Source organism: Anomaloglossus baeobatrachus, chromosome 5 (assembly GCF_048569485.1).
Source record: "Anomaloglossus baeobatrachus isolate aAnoBae1 chromosome 5, aAnoBae1.hap1, whole genome shotgun sequence".
In the NCBI taxonomy this organism is placed as follows: Eukaryota; Metazoa; Chordata; class Amphibia; order Anura; family Aromobatidae; genus Anomaloglossus; species Anomaloglossus baeobatrachus.
Window position 1 is genome coordinate 408,977,337 of NC_134357.1, and position 13,952 is coordinate 408,991,288.

The following is a 13,952-nucleotide window of genomic DNA, read 5'->3' on the forward strand; positions in this document are numbered from 1 at the left end:
TCAAGGTGTTGCAGTGGCCTAGTCAGTCTCCTGACCTTAACCCAATTGAAAACTTGTGGAAGGAGCTCAAGATTAAAGTCCACATGAGACACCCAAAGAACCTAGATAACTTGGAGAAGATCTGCATGGAGGAGTGGGCCAAGATAACTCCAGAGACCTGTGCCGGCCTGATCAGGTCTTATAAAAGACGATTATTAGCTGTAATTGCAAACATGGGTTATTCCACAAAATATTAAACCTAGGGGTTGAATAATAATTTACCCACACTTTTATGTTGGAAATGTATTAAAATTTAACTGAGCAACATAACTTGTTGGTTTGTAAGATTTATGCATCTGTTAATAAATCCTGCTCTTGTTTGAAGTTTGCAGGCTCTAACTTATTTGCATCTTATCAAACCTGCTAAATCTGCAGGGGGTTGAATACTACTTGTAGGCACTGTATGTGTGCAGCAGAGAGCTGTGTGTATGTGTGCAGCAGAGAGCTGTGTATATATATACTCTTTGGGCAGCAGAGATGTGTGTATGTGTGCAGTAGAGCTGTGTGTATATATACACTCCCTGATAGAAGTTCTGTCGCTTATCTGTGATGCCCTGGCAAAACCAGGTAGTCACAAATAGGCCCCTGCATAACACCTTCCCTCACTAGGAAACATACAGCCAACCAGAAACCCTAGACACGCCGACCCAAGGGTCCAGACTGCCCGGGGCAGGAAAAACAAGCAGATCAAGTTTGTAGTTCAGTTTGGAGAGGAGTGTGGGCTGGAGGTAAGTGTAGCTCCAGCAAGAAAGTTCAAGTTGAACGGTACCAGGGTAGGAGCCCTGGTGCCACTGGCTAGGAGGCAGACGGTGGTCTCCGTCAGCAGGAGACGGGAAGATGGCTCGGCAGAACAGAGGTGGACTGGGCCAAGGTTGTAGCCCGCCGGTACCGACACGGGGAACCGACCCGGAAACCGTAGCACAAAGGGGGGTACTCGGACCCTGAAGCCAGAACCGGAACCAAGTGGACTGGTTAATTTACCGATTGAGGCCAGGACGAAAGGTTCTGTCCCACCCAAAGTCCCTAATAGAAGACAACAGTCCACCGATAGGGATAAGAGGTGACCGCCAGGGCCCATAGATCCCACGGGCCAGCGACTGCGGGCACGGCTCCTTAGGCCACATCCAGCCGGGAGCGGACTCCTGAGTTTCACGCTAGGAAGTCCACCTTACACAAAACAGTGCAGAGAAAAGGATAGAGACCACCAGCCGGGTGGGGGACCCAAATGCAACCGGCCGCGGCACCGGCCACCATCACCTTGGTTTACCAGAGACTTGTGTGGTTTATTAACAGTGAGTACAAAACACTCCCTGCGGTCGCTATACCCTGCACAGAGACACCGGGTCCCGGGGCCCCCATCCCTACCCACGGAGGGGTTAACAACTGGCTGCACAACATCTCCCCCGGGTGCCCTACAACAGCAGCTGTGGTGTCCCACTTCACCACACACCGTGGGTGGCGTCACCAACTTAGTATGGCCTAGCCCGTACATCTAAGTCCCCTCTTTTATTTGGCGTGTCCGCGGCTGCTGGCACGGGGGCGGCACATATCCATGCTATGTAAATAAAAGATATAAAATTAAAAGATCAATATTTCAGCTTTGCAGCAACTTTATTTTCATAACTTAAGGGGGCTTTACACGCTACGACATCGCTAATACGAACTCGTTGGGGTCACGGAATTGGTGACGCACATCCGGCCGCATTAGCGATGCCGTTGCGTGTGACACCTATGAGCGATTTTGCATCGTTGCAAAAACGTGCAAAATCGCTCATCGGTGACATGGGGGTCCATTCTCAAAAATCGTTACTGCAGCAGTAAAGAGGTTGTTCCTCGTTCCTGCGGCAGCACACATCGCTCCGTGTGACGCCGCAGGAACGAGGAAGCTCTCCTTACCTGCATCCCGGCTGCTATGCGGAAGGAAGGAGGTGGGCGGGATGTTTGTCCCGCTCATCTCCGCCCCTCCGCTTCTATTGGGCGGCGGTTCAGTGATGCAGCTGTGATGTCGCTGTGACGCTGAACGAACCGCCCCCTTAGAAAAGAGGCGGTTCGCCGGTCACAGCGACATCGCCGGGCAGGTAAGTAGTGTGACATGTCTGGGCGATGTTGTGCGGCACGGGCAGCGATTTGCCCGTGTCGCACAACAGATGGGGGCGGGTACCCACGCTAGCGATATCGGTACCGATATCGCAGCGTGTAAAGTAGCCTTTAAACCAAATTTGGGAGGGTTTGAGCTTTCAAAAGAGTAATTTATAAAACCAATGGATGAATTTAAAGTCAGGTTATAAGCTTTTATTTACATAACATGGATATGCAACAGAACTTCTGTCAGGGAGTATATGTATGAAAGAGAAGCTACTTAGCGCACAATTTGTCCAATCCATAAGAGTCCACCAAATGCAAGAAGGCGTATCTTTCTTTGGTAGACCCTTAAGGGGGCTTTACACGGTAGCGATATTGCTAGCAATTTGTAGCGATATCGAGCGTGTAAGTACCCGCCCCCGTCGCGCATGCGATTGTTTGTGATCGCTGCCGTAGTGAACATTATTGCTACGGCAGCGTCACACATACTTACCTGGTCGGTGGCGTCGCTGTGACTGCCGAAGAATCCCTCCTTCAAGGGAGAGGGACGTTCGGCATCACAGCGACGGCACCGCAACGTCACTAAGCAGCCGGCCAATCAAAGCGGAGGGGCGGAGATGAGCAGGACGTAACATCCCGCCCACCTTCTTCCTTCCGCATTGTGGCCGGCGGCAGGTAAGGAGACGTTCCTCGCTCCTGCGGTGTCACACATAGCGATGTGTGCTGCCGCATGAGCGATGAACCACCTGCATAAACAACCCTTACCGATTTTTGAGTTTGGGACAACCTCTCCATGGTGAACGATTTTCACCATTTTTGAGGTTGCTTAAGGTCGCTGGTCAGTGTCACACGCTGCGATATCGTTAATGACGCCGGATGTGCGTCACTAACAACTTGACCCCGACGACAAAACATTAACGATATCATAGCGTGTAAAGCCCCCTTTAAGCCCGCTTTACATGCTGCAATATATCTTACAATGTGTCGGCGGGGTCACGTCGTAAGTGACGCACATCCGGCATTGTAAGGTACATTGCAGTGTGTGACATGTACGTGCGATTGCGATTGAACGGTAAAACATTCATCGAACGCACATCGTTCATTTCTCTAGAATTGCACGTCAGATTGTTCATCGTACCCGGGGTAGCACACATCACTGTGTGTGACACCCCGGGAACGATGAACAGATCTTACCTGCGTCCTGCGGCTCCCGGCCAGCAATGTGGAAGGAAGGAGGTGGGCGGGATGTTTACGTCCCGCTCAGCTCCGCCCCTCCGCTTCTATTGGCCGGCTGCCGCGTGACGTCGCTGTGATGTCGAATGTCCCTCCCACTCCAGGAAGTGGACGTTCGCCGCCCACAGCGAGGTCGTATGGACGGGTAAGTACGTGTGACGGGGGTTAATCGTTTGTGCGGCACATTCAACAAAATTGAACGTGCCGCACATACGATGGGGGCGGTTACGATCGCATACGATATCGTAAGAAAGCCATGGAATCCATAGGGTGTAGGGGCGACATGACAGCCCGGAGGGTAGGGAGTTGATGGGGTTAAACAGTGTTGGTTCGTTTAGGAATGAGGAAAAGAAGGTGATTGGTTAGGGGGTGGAGTGTGGTGGAAGGAAAGGAGGGAGCTTTATGGTGTATATAATAGGAGGTGGGAGTCAATTACCTCCTTTTGCACTTCCTGGATGACAGCTTGGACGGGCTGGGGAACCTCCATCATGACATCCAGCCTGATGGATCCGAACATCGCAGATCTGCAGCTTGGACGGGCTGGGGAACCTCCACCATGATGTCCTGAGGAATCCTCGCATCTGGTCAGCATGGCAGTGCAGGGCGCCCAGGCAGTGCAGTCCCACACCCAGGCTGCCTGGGTGTCTCCTCGGCACCTCTCCCCCCCCCCTCTTTGCTGCAGTGCTGGCAGTTTCAGGACTCGCCGGGGGGTCTTTTGGGGGAGGTGGGGGTGAGGAGGACAACGTGAGAGACCCCACTCCCGTGGGGACCCTCCGCAGCTGGGCGGGCGGCGGTAGCTTGCTGCACCCGCTCTGGCTGTCGGGAGGAATCTCCTGCAGGGCCGCGACGGCCGAAAAGGGGGCGTGTCCAGCCCAGGGGCCTACTTCCGGTGTGAGGCCTCAGCCTGGATTTTTGAGCGATGCGGCCGCTCCCGGCCGGGAGCGCGCCCAGCGGCGGTGGAAGGACAACATCCCCCTCTCCCTCCGCGGGGGGGACGGAGGACAGCTGCCTGCAGGGTCACCTCACCTGTGTGGCTGGATTATCGGGACCGGAGGACTGGGCGCAGCAGGCGGCGGCGAGGAGGAGACAGGAGGCGCCTGCAGGGTCACCTCACCTGTGTGGCTGGATTATCGGGACCGGAGGACTGGGCGCAGTAGGCGGCGGCGAGGAGGAGACAGGAGGCGCCTGCAGGGTCACCTCACCTGTGTGGCTGGATCATGTGGACCAGAGGACTGGGCGCAGCAGGTGGCGACGAGGAGGAGACAGGAGGCCTGCTGTCTATCCTGGAGCAGGCATTGGGACAAGCGTGCAGCTCTAATCAGTAGCAGCTTCCCCCAGGAGAGGAGCGCCAAGCATTGTGGAGGTGACAATCGGCCCAAACAGGGCATGTGAACACGGTGCTCCTGGCGTCAGGGGGTGAACCTGGCGGGCATTAGGTGCCTGCAGCTTGAGGGACTGTCCCGGGATCAGCGACAGACGACTGGCGAAAAGGACGGTGACGGCTGATCTGAGGGCGTCCTCTGGAGGCAGCCTGGCGCGGTAATCAATTTAAGTTTCAGCCTTTTTGTAGTGGTGGGGTGACAGTCGCTGTAGTGGAGTAGTGTCTGGAGATATGGGTAGCAGCTGGGGGGGTTTGGAGCATGTGGTTAGTTCATAGGTCGGTTGGTGCCGTGGTCCCCGGGGGGTGTGGGTTCATGTTCTGGAGGCCAGGGGCAGAGTTACGGACGTGGTGGTCTCATGGCAGCGGGGCCGTGAGGGTGCAGGTGGCGTCAGGTCCGGTGGTTACAGTTGCAGGTTGGGGATGGCGAGGTTCGGCGTTTACCGCAGTTTAGGTCTTGTGAGACTTGGTTAAGTGGGCTGATGATTGCGGCACATGTGAGCGGGTGAGACGGCGCAGTTATTGAAGGTTTGCTGGGGTGTTTCATTATTAATCTTCTGATGCATGGTGGTTCTTATTGGATGAATTATGGTGGGTCAGGTAAAGGGGCGGGGGGTCCCGCGGTACGGTGTGTGCGAGGAGTTTTCGGGGGGTTTTTGTGAGTGATGTGTAGGTGCGGGGCCCCGGTATGGCGCGAGGGTTGCTGTGGATAAGTGAATAAAGGAGAGCGGAAATGTAGGAGAAGGTGAAGTGTTGGTTGCTGTAATGGGTTTATAGGTTTGCAACCGCATCAATGGTAACATGGGGTTAATTTGTGGCTAGTCAGCATTATCCCATTGTGGAAGTTGGTGCTGGGAGGAATGTTGAGTCCAGCGTGACTGAATTGGTGTTAATGTAGGTGCTGGGCAGCTTTGGGCTGCTGTGGGTGAACTCGGTTAATCAGCAATGGTGGGCTGCGGACGGAATAATGGAGTTCTTCGGACAGCCGTGATTACGGGTGGGGACTATGCGAGTTATGGTTTGGACTAGAGGATTGGGTACTTGTGGTGCATAGAGTGCAAGTCGGATAGCTTGGGGCCATCTGGTATTATTGGGTGTTTTGCATGGGTGGACTCCTGGCATCTGTGGGCTGGGGGAGTCTATTTTATATTCATATACAATTTAAAAAAAAAAAAAGAAAAAAAGGAATTCTTGGCCCGGTGGTAGGTATGGGCACCTGGGTAAGGGTTTGCTTAGGGAGTCGTGGTGCTCCGGTCTCACGGCACGAAGTTATTTGGTTTGAAGGTGCAGTTGTGCGTTACGGGAAAATAGTGGTACGCCCCTCGGTGGTCGGCTTTGAGCGGATACTATGGTGTGGCCAAGGTTTTAATTTATCTTGTGGTGTAATATGAGAGCTCAAAGGGGGTTGCGTGTCACAAGGTTTTTCCTTGAGATCGAAAGGCCCGGACATGGTGTTTGGTAAAGTTGTGTCTCCTGATGCCCATAGTTGCATATGGAGTCAATCGGGCCAGTGGTGTGGCTGCAATTTTCCGGTGGGCATTGTAGTACAAGGAGCTTGTCGTGGTCCGGTTTGCGGAGGCAAGCGGACTATGCATTATGGTTGGAGGTGTTGTTGGGGACCTTGGGATCGAAGGTAATGCTTCAATATCTTCGCCTCAGTAAGGGGTACAGGGCGATGATTGCGGTTGTTTTGTTTTTTGAGGCCGTATTAATTTTGGGGTAGAGCATAGTTCCGTTAGGCCGTGTGGGCCTCGTTGAAATTAAGTGGGCCTGATTTCGGATGAAGAAGGTCCATTAGTGTGGTAGTTGAGTATGTGGGAAGATTTTGGGATTTTCTGGGGAAGACAGCTCGAGCCTCTGTTGTTGTCAGAGGGTGTGATGGCGGAATAAATTGGTCAGGGGAGACCGGTAGTGATATTTGGCTCTGGGAAAGCTGCAAGGTCAGCTGTAGGGGAAATTTCAAGGCTATGGATTGCAGTCGTTTTACAGCGGGGTTTCACTTTAGCGGTTTCCTGGGAGAACTAGGTTTGGGGTGCGAAGTGACCCAGTAGCATAAGCAGTGTGAGTGTCATCCTGTTGTTGTATTTCAACCCCAGTGGTGGTTTAATTCAGCTGGAGACAGGAGGAGGAGCAGGGTGACTGTACAGTGGTTCTTTGGTCGGTACTGGGGAGGACGATGGTACAGTCGGTACTGCATTTAATTCATTATAATAAGGCCAGCGGGGCATGGTGTGGATTCCGGTATAGTTTGGGAGCTTGTGGCATGGTGTGCCGGTGGGCCTGAGTGGCCGTCAGAGGGACCCGGTGGCTCCTGCCACCAAGGATCAGGGGAGTGCGGTGCAGTAAGGTGGACTGGGTACGCTGGCTGGTGCATATATTGGATGCTCAGAGTTTAAGTGATGGATGGAAAGGTATTAATGGTTGGTTTGGCTTGCAAGTTGGGGGAGCAAGCGTTGGGTGTGTGGGGGTCCAGGCCACGCAAGGTGTCACGTGGCCTGTTCTGTGGCGGGGGTAGGTCTGGTCCAGAGGCGGTTTAATGGATAATGTTGTTTGATTGGAGAGTCACTTGTAGGATATAGTGGCTCCGGTTACAAGGATCTTGCAGGCATGGGTCCTGCAAGGTGGGGGGTATTGATCCGTAGGTGATTCATACCTCATCTCCGGCCCGGTGTGTGTTGCGGCCAGGGATCATGTTTTGGTGGTGGAAGGTGGTTTCTGGACCGGGCCTACCCAGGGTTACGTATTGTATTACGTACTGTATTATTATTATTATTATTATGGTATTACCTATTGTTAAATGTTGGGGACGCCCGTTGGACGGCGCCCCCTTGTGTTAGTGTGTAAACAATAGGCAATAAAGGGCTGCTGTGGCCATATTTTACCAAGTCGCAAGCAGTGTCCGTGTATTATTGATACCGGGTAAGGGTAATTTGGGAATAATATAGGAATCAACGACCGGAAAATCCCTCCTGGAAATGTCAAGAAAGCCATGGAACCCATAGGGTGTAGGGGCGACATGACAGCCCGGAGGCTAGGGAGTTGATGGGGTTAAACAGTGTTGGTTCGTTTAGGAATGAGGAAAAGAAGGTGATTGGTTAGGGGGTGGAGTGTGGTGGAAGGAAAGGAGGGAGCTTTATGGTGTATATAATAGGAGGTGGGAGTCAATTACCTCCTTTTGCACTTCCTGGATGACAGCTTCCCACCCACCCTCCCTTCTATTGTGTATTGTTATTATTGGTGTGTTTATATGCATGGATGATTATTCAATTTTAAGAGCCATTACAACAAAAAAAAAAAATGAGAAAAGAAAGGATTGGAGAGAGTGTCGTTTATAAAATAAAAAAAAAAAAAACAAAAACGAAAGAAAAGAGATTTCTTTGTGGATTGTGATGTATATTGTCATTTGGGATTCTTGTAAGTGGGTGAATAAGATGGGGGTAATGTGGGAATATATGTATATGTATATGATGTGTATGATGTATATGTGTATGATCAGCATAAATAATGGGGATTATGTCCTTTGTCACAGCAGCGGGGGTAGGTCTGGTCCAGAGGAGCTCTAATTGTTACTGGTGTTTGGATGGAGAGCCACTGGGGAAGGTACAGTGGCTCCGGTTACTGGTGACCTGCAGGTACAAGGTTGTCTGCAGGGAGGAGGTACTGCTCCGTTGGTGTTCAATGCCTTATATGCCTTATATATGGGTCAGGGTTGTTGCCAAGGATTATATATTAAGGAGTTGATGGTTGCCAGGGAGTCACAGGTGGCTATAGTGCCCCAGGTGATAGGTAATTGAAAGTACGGGTGTTTTTGGTTTGGGTAAGAGTATTACTCCTTTGGTGACTTTTACCTCATTTAAATATGAGACCATTGTTATGGTCAGTGATCCATTTTGGTGAAATGGTAATCGCAGGAGGAGTCACTGGTTGGGGTCATGGTTCTGGATCCAAGTGCAGTGCAAGCACGTGGTTCTGCAAGGCATAGGGGTTTTGATCCGTAGGTGATTAATACCTCTTATCTCTGGGCTAGTTGCAGCCGGGGATGTTGTTGGATTAAAGTCGCTAATGGGCTTTAAGGTTTTTGAGGTCACAGTTAGTGTTATGCACATGGGGGATTGATCCGTAGGTGATGCCTCATATCTCTGGGCTGGAGGTTGCAGCCGGGGATAATATTGAGTTGGAGGTAAAGAGGAATGTAAGGTTTTGAGACACGGTTGATACTTGATGCTTCTTGGGGGGGTTTTAATCCGTAGGTGATTAATGCCTCGTATCTCTGGGTCGGTGTGTTGCGGCCAGGGATCGTGTTTCTGATGGTTGTGTGATTGAAGGGTCACTTGTAGGATATAGTGGCTTTGGTTACAGGGATCTTGCAGGCATGGGGTCCTGCAAGGTTGGGGTATTGATCCGTAGGTGATTAATGCCTCGTATTTCTGGGTCGGTGTGTTGCGGCCAGGGATCGTGTTTTCTGACAGTTTGTGTGATTGAAGAGTCACTTGCGGAATACAGTGGCTTTGGTTACAGGGATCTTGCAGGCATGGGGTCCTGCAAGGTTGGGGTATTGATCCGTAGGTGATTAATGCCTCGTATCTCTGGGTCGGTGTGTTGCGGCCAGGGATTGTGTTCTGGTGGTGGAGTATGGCTTCTGGACCGGACTTATGGCGGGGGTAGGTCTGGTCCAGAGGCGGTTTAACGGATAATGTTGTTTGATTGGAGAGTCACTTGTAGGATATAGTGGCTCCGGTTACAAGGATCTTGCAGGCATGGGTCCTGCAAGGTGGGGGGTATTGATCCGTAGGTGATTCATACCTCATCTCCGGCCCGGTGTGTGTTGCGGCCAGGGATCATGTTTTGGTGGTGGAAGGTAGTTTCTGGACCGGGCCTACCCAGGGTTACGTATTGTATTACGTACTGTATTATTATTATTATTATGGTATTACCTATTGTTAAATGTTGGGGACGCCCGTTGGACGGCGCCCCCTTGTGTTAGTGTGTAAACAATAGGCAATAAAGGGCTGCTGTGGCCATATTTTACCAAGTCGCAAGCAGTGTCCGTGTATTATTGATACCGGGTAAGGGTAATTTGGGAATAATATAGGAATCAACGACCGGAAAATCCCTCCTGGAAATGTCATGCACAATTGTAACGTGTAAAGCAGGCTTTAGACCTAATTTTAACCACACGTGTCTCTCTTGGGCTAAAGGACTTCAAATTTCAAGGTTAGGTTGAATCCAGTTTGTTTGATAAATATTAGGTTTAGGGTCTTACCAAAGAGGGGTCGCTTTGTCCTAGCTGGTGGACTCACATCAATTGGTAAATTTGTGAGCTAAGAAGCCTCATTTTATAAGTATATTCTACATAGCAATAATGCAGTCTGGATTTCATATTAGAAAGTGAAGGACGACCGGCTCAATGAACAGATTCTTCTTTAATTTTTTTTTTTTAATATAACACACGGAACATTACATTCATTTATAAAAACACTATGATAGCGTCGGCATCTATGGTATGTGTGTGTATCCACCCTTAGGCGGGCTTTGCACGCTGCGACATCGGTAACAATGTGTTACCGATGCTGCAGCGATAGTCCCGCCCCCGTCGCACGTGCAATATCTAGTGAAAGCTGCCGTAGCGATTATTATCGCTACGGCAGTTTCACACGCACATACCTGACGTGCGACGTCCCTCTGGCCGGTGACCCGCCTCCTTCCTAAGGGGGCAGGTCGTGCGGCGTCACAGCGACGTCACACGGCAGGCGGCCAATTGAAGTGGAGGGGCGGAGATGAGCAGGATGTAAACATCCCGCCCTCCTCCGTCCTTCTCATTGCAGTCGGCGGCAGGTAAGGTGAAGTTCCTCGCTCCTGCGGCTTCATACACAGCGATGTGCGCTGCCGCAGGAGCGAGGAACAACATCGCACCTGTCGCTGCACCGGCATTATGGAAATGTCGGAGGCTGCAGCGATGATACGATAACGACGCTTTTGCGCTCATTCATCGTATCATCTAGGATTTACACACTACGACATCGCAAGTGACGCCGGATGTGCGTCACTTTCGATTTGACCCCACCGACATCGCACCTGCGATGTCGTAGTGTGCAAAGCCGCCCTTAGTCTCATTTATTAATATTCAAAAAATAGAGAAGAACCTGTTCATTGAGCCGGACATCCTTTCCTTTCTATGCTGAATTCAGGCTATGGCGAACCCCCTGTCCGAGCTCGGAATAGAAGGTGTATACTTGCATGGGGAGCTGGACTTTGTATTAGGGTTCGGTTCTACTAGTGTGTCGCTCGGGGACCAGGGGTACTCAGATCCGGGCCACAGGGTCACTTCTGTGGGTATCACGGTGGCGTGACCCGGTCTGTGATCCCAGGCTCCACAGTATAAAGGGATTTGGTAAGGGAGATTGTCCGTGACGCCACCCACGGTTGTGGTGAGGTTGGAACACCACCGCTGCTCTGGACGGGGATCCCGGGAGTGATGGTATGGAGCAGCTAGATGTTAGTTCTCCCCTCCGTGGGTAGGGGGTTGGTTGTCCCGGGGCCCGGTGATGGGGTAAGCAGGGAGCAGGGCACAGTGCTGCAGTGCGGTGCCCGAGGGCACGGGTGTACTCACAAGGAAGTCACACGGAGTCACTGGTAAACTAGGAATTGCCGATGTCCGCAGCCTTCGGTACGGGGGTGTTAGTGTCCCACACACGGTGCAGCAGCCCTTGTTGTTCTTTCCCTGCAGCTAGGTGCCTTTCTCTCCACTCTCTTCCTCTTTCTCCTCAGCCGGGAACGGGGAATCCACTCCCCTGTAGTGATCCGGGTACCCAGGTACCGAGGGGCCACCGCCCTGCTCCGGCTACCTCTGGCCCCTTCCTCACTACAGCCTGTCCCGGCCCTCTCGGAGCACGCTTTTCTATCAGCCTTGGAGCTGCAGCTCCAGGCTCCACTTCTGTCTGCTTCTCCAACACTCTGCTCCAGCCCCTCCCCTCTGCTCTGCTTTTCTCCTACCCTGGGGGAGGTGGTTTGTCCTGCTGCATCGGTGTGGGATCAGATTACCAAGGAGGATTAACTCTTTCTGTGACAACCTGGCTGTGCCAGGGCGTCACACACCCCCTTGGTAAAACACGGCCCGTCCTCGGGCCGTCTAGGCACCAACATTTATTAAAACTGGAAAAAGGAAAAATAAACACAGTACAATCATACATCTTCCCACATCGGGAGGTACGTTTTCTAAAACTTTAAACCGTTCTGCCACCCCACACCTGTGGGGCAGATGGCCTCCTCCTGAACTTGAGGGCGTTCAACAGGGGTGACAGTCCATAAAACAGTCAACTTTTTAACTTGTGGGTAGCTGTCCATGCTCCACTACCACTGCCGCTGCCGCCACTCCCAGTGCGGGGCACGGGTTCCGTGCTCTGCCTCCTGCTCAGAAGCCAGGCCCACTTGGATGCCCTCGGCGCCGGCTACAACCGGCCTCGCTAACTGCCGAGGGCTCCATCTCTCACTGGCCTGCTCCTCCTCTCTGCAGGTGCACTCCGGCTGCTCCACAGCCGTGACGGGGTACCTGGGAGCGGCTGGCGCCACATCTGGGGCAGACTTCCAATCGGGTGCCACCTCCGTTGCGGCCGGGCGGGCTGCCGGAGCCGTCGTCATCTTCGTCGCGGCTGGGCGGACTGCCGGAGCCGGGTAAGATGTCATCGGGGTTGCGGCTACTACTTGTCCAGGAACGGAATTAGGCAAAGTCCTGGCGTCCCTGCCTTTACAGTCCTGGTCACATGAACTGCAGTTCCTTCCTACTGCTCCCCCTTGGTACTCGGGAGCAGTCCTTCTAGCAACTTTTAAAGTTTCTCTTTCGATTCCGGTCCTCCGGAGCTTCACTTCCGCCCGCGTTCTCAGGGGGCGGAGCCTCTTTTTCGCGCCCACCGCTTGGGGAAGAAGGCGCTGGGCGGGAGATTTTCGCGCCCAAAATGGCGGCAAAGATGGCGACTTTCACAATTTTTGCAGCGGAACACCGCTGACAGTCCAGAACAAGGCGCACTTCCTCCAGGTAACTGGATGGGTTCGATCCTGTTCGTGACGCCAAATGTGTCACCCGGGGACCAGGGGTACTCAGATCCGGGCCACAGGGTCACTTCTGTGGGTATCACGGTGGCGTGACCCGGTCTGTGATCCCAGGCTCCACAGTATAAAGGGATTTGGTAAGGGAGATTGTCCGTGACGCCACCCACGGTTGTGGTGAGGTTGGAACACCACCGCTGCTCTGGACGGGGATCCCGGGAGTGATGGTATGAAGCAGCTAGATGTTAGTTCTCCCCTCCGTGGGTAGGGGGTTGGTTGTCCCAGGGCCCGGTGATGGGGTAAGCAGGGAGCAGGGCGCAGTGCTGCAGTGCGGTGCCCGAGGGCACGGGTGTACTCACAAGGAAGTCACACGGAGTCACTGGTAAACTAGGAATTGCCGGTGTCTGCAGCCTTCGGTACGGGGGTGTTAGTGTCCCACACACGGTGCAGCAGCCCTTGTTGTTCTTTCCCTGCAGCTAGGTGCCTTTCTCTCCACTCTCTTCCTCTTTCTCCTCAGCCGGGAACGGGGAATCCACTCCCCTGTAGTGATCCGGGTACCCAGGTACCGAGGGGCCACCGCCCTGCTCCGGCTACCTCTGGCCCCTTCCTCACTACAGCCTGTCCCGGCCCTCTCGGAGCACGCTTTTCTATCAGCCTTGGAGCTGCAGCTCCAGGCTCCACTTCTGTCTGCTTCTCCAACACTCTGCTCCAGCCCCTCCCCTCTGCTCTGCTTTTCTCCTACCCTGGGGGAGGTGGTTTGTCCTGCTGCATCGGTGTGGGATCAGATTACCAAGGAGGATTAACTCTTTCTGTGACAACCTGGCTGTGCCAGGGCGTCACACTAGCGTATAGCTTCCGATGCGAGAGCATCAGAAGCGATCTGCTAATGACCCTCTGCTGCGGGTGTCAGCCAAGAGTCATGCGACTGTGATGCGATCTTGCACTTTCTCCTCGTCTCCTCCGCTGTCTCTGCGTATATCGCACTGCACTTGGATTACATGTGAGTGCAGTGCGATGTTTCACACGTTCCCATAGAGTTGTATGGGGGTGTGTGAGCCAAAACTTGCTGCCAAACACAGCATGCTGCGATTAATTCCACATGCCGCTGTGGTATGAGAAATCAATCGCAGATTGACACTGCCCCATAGTTTTGCACTAGAGTGAGAGCAATCCGATG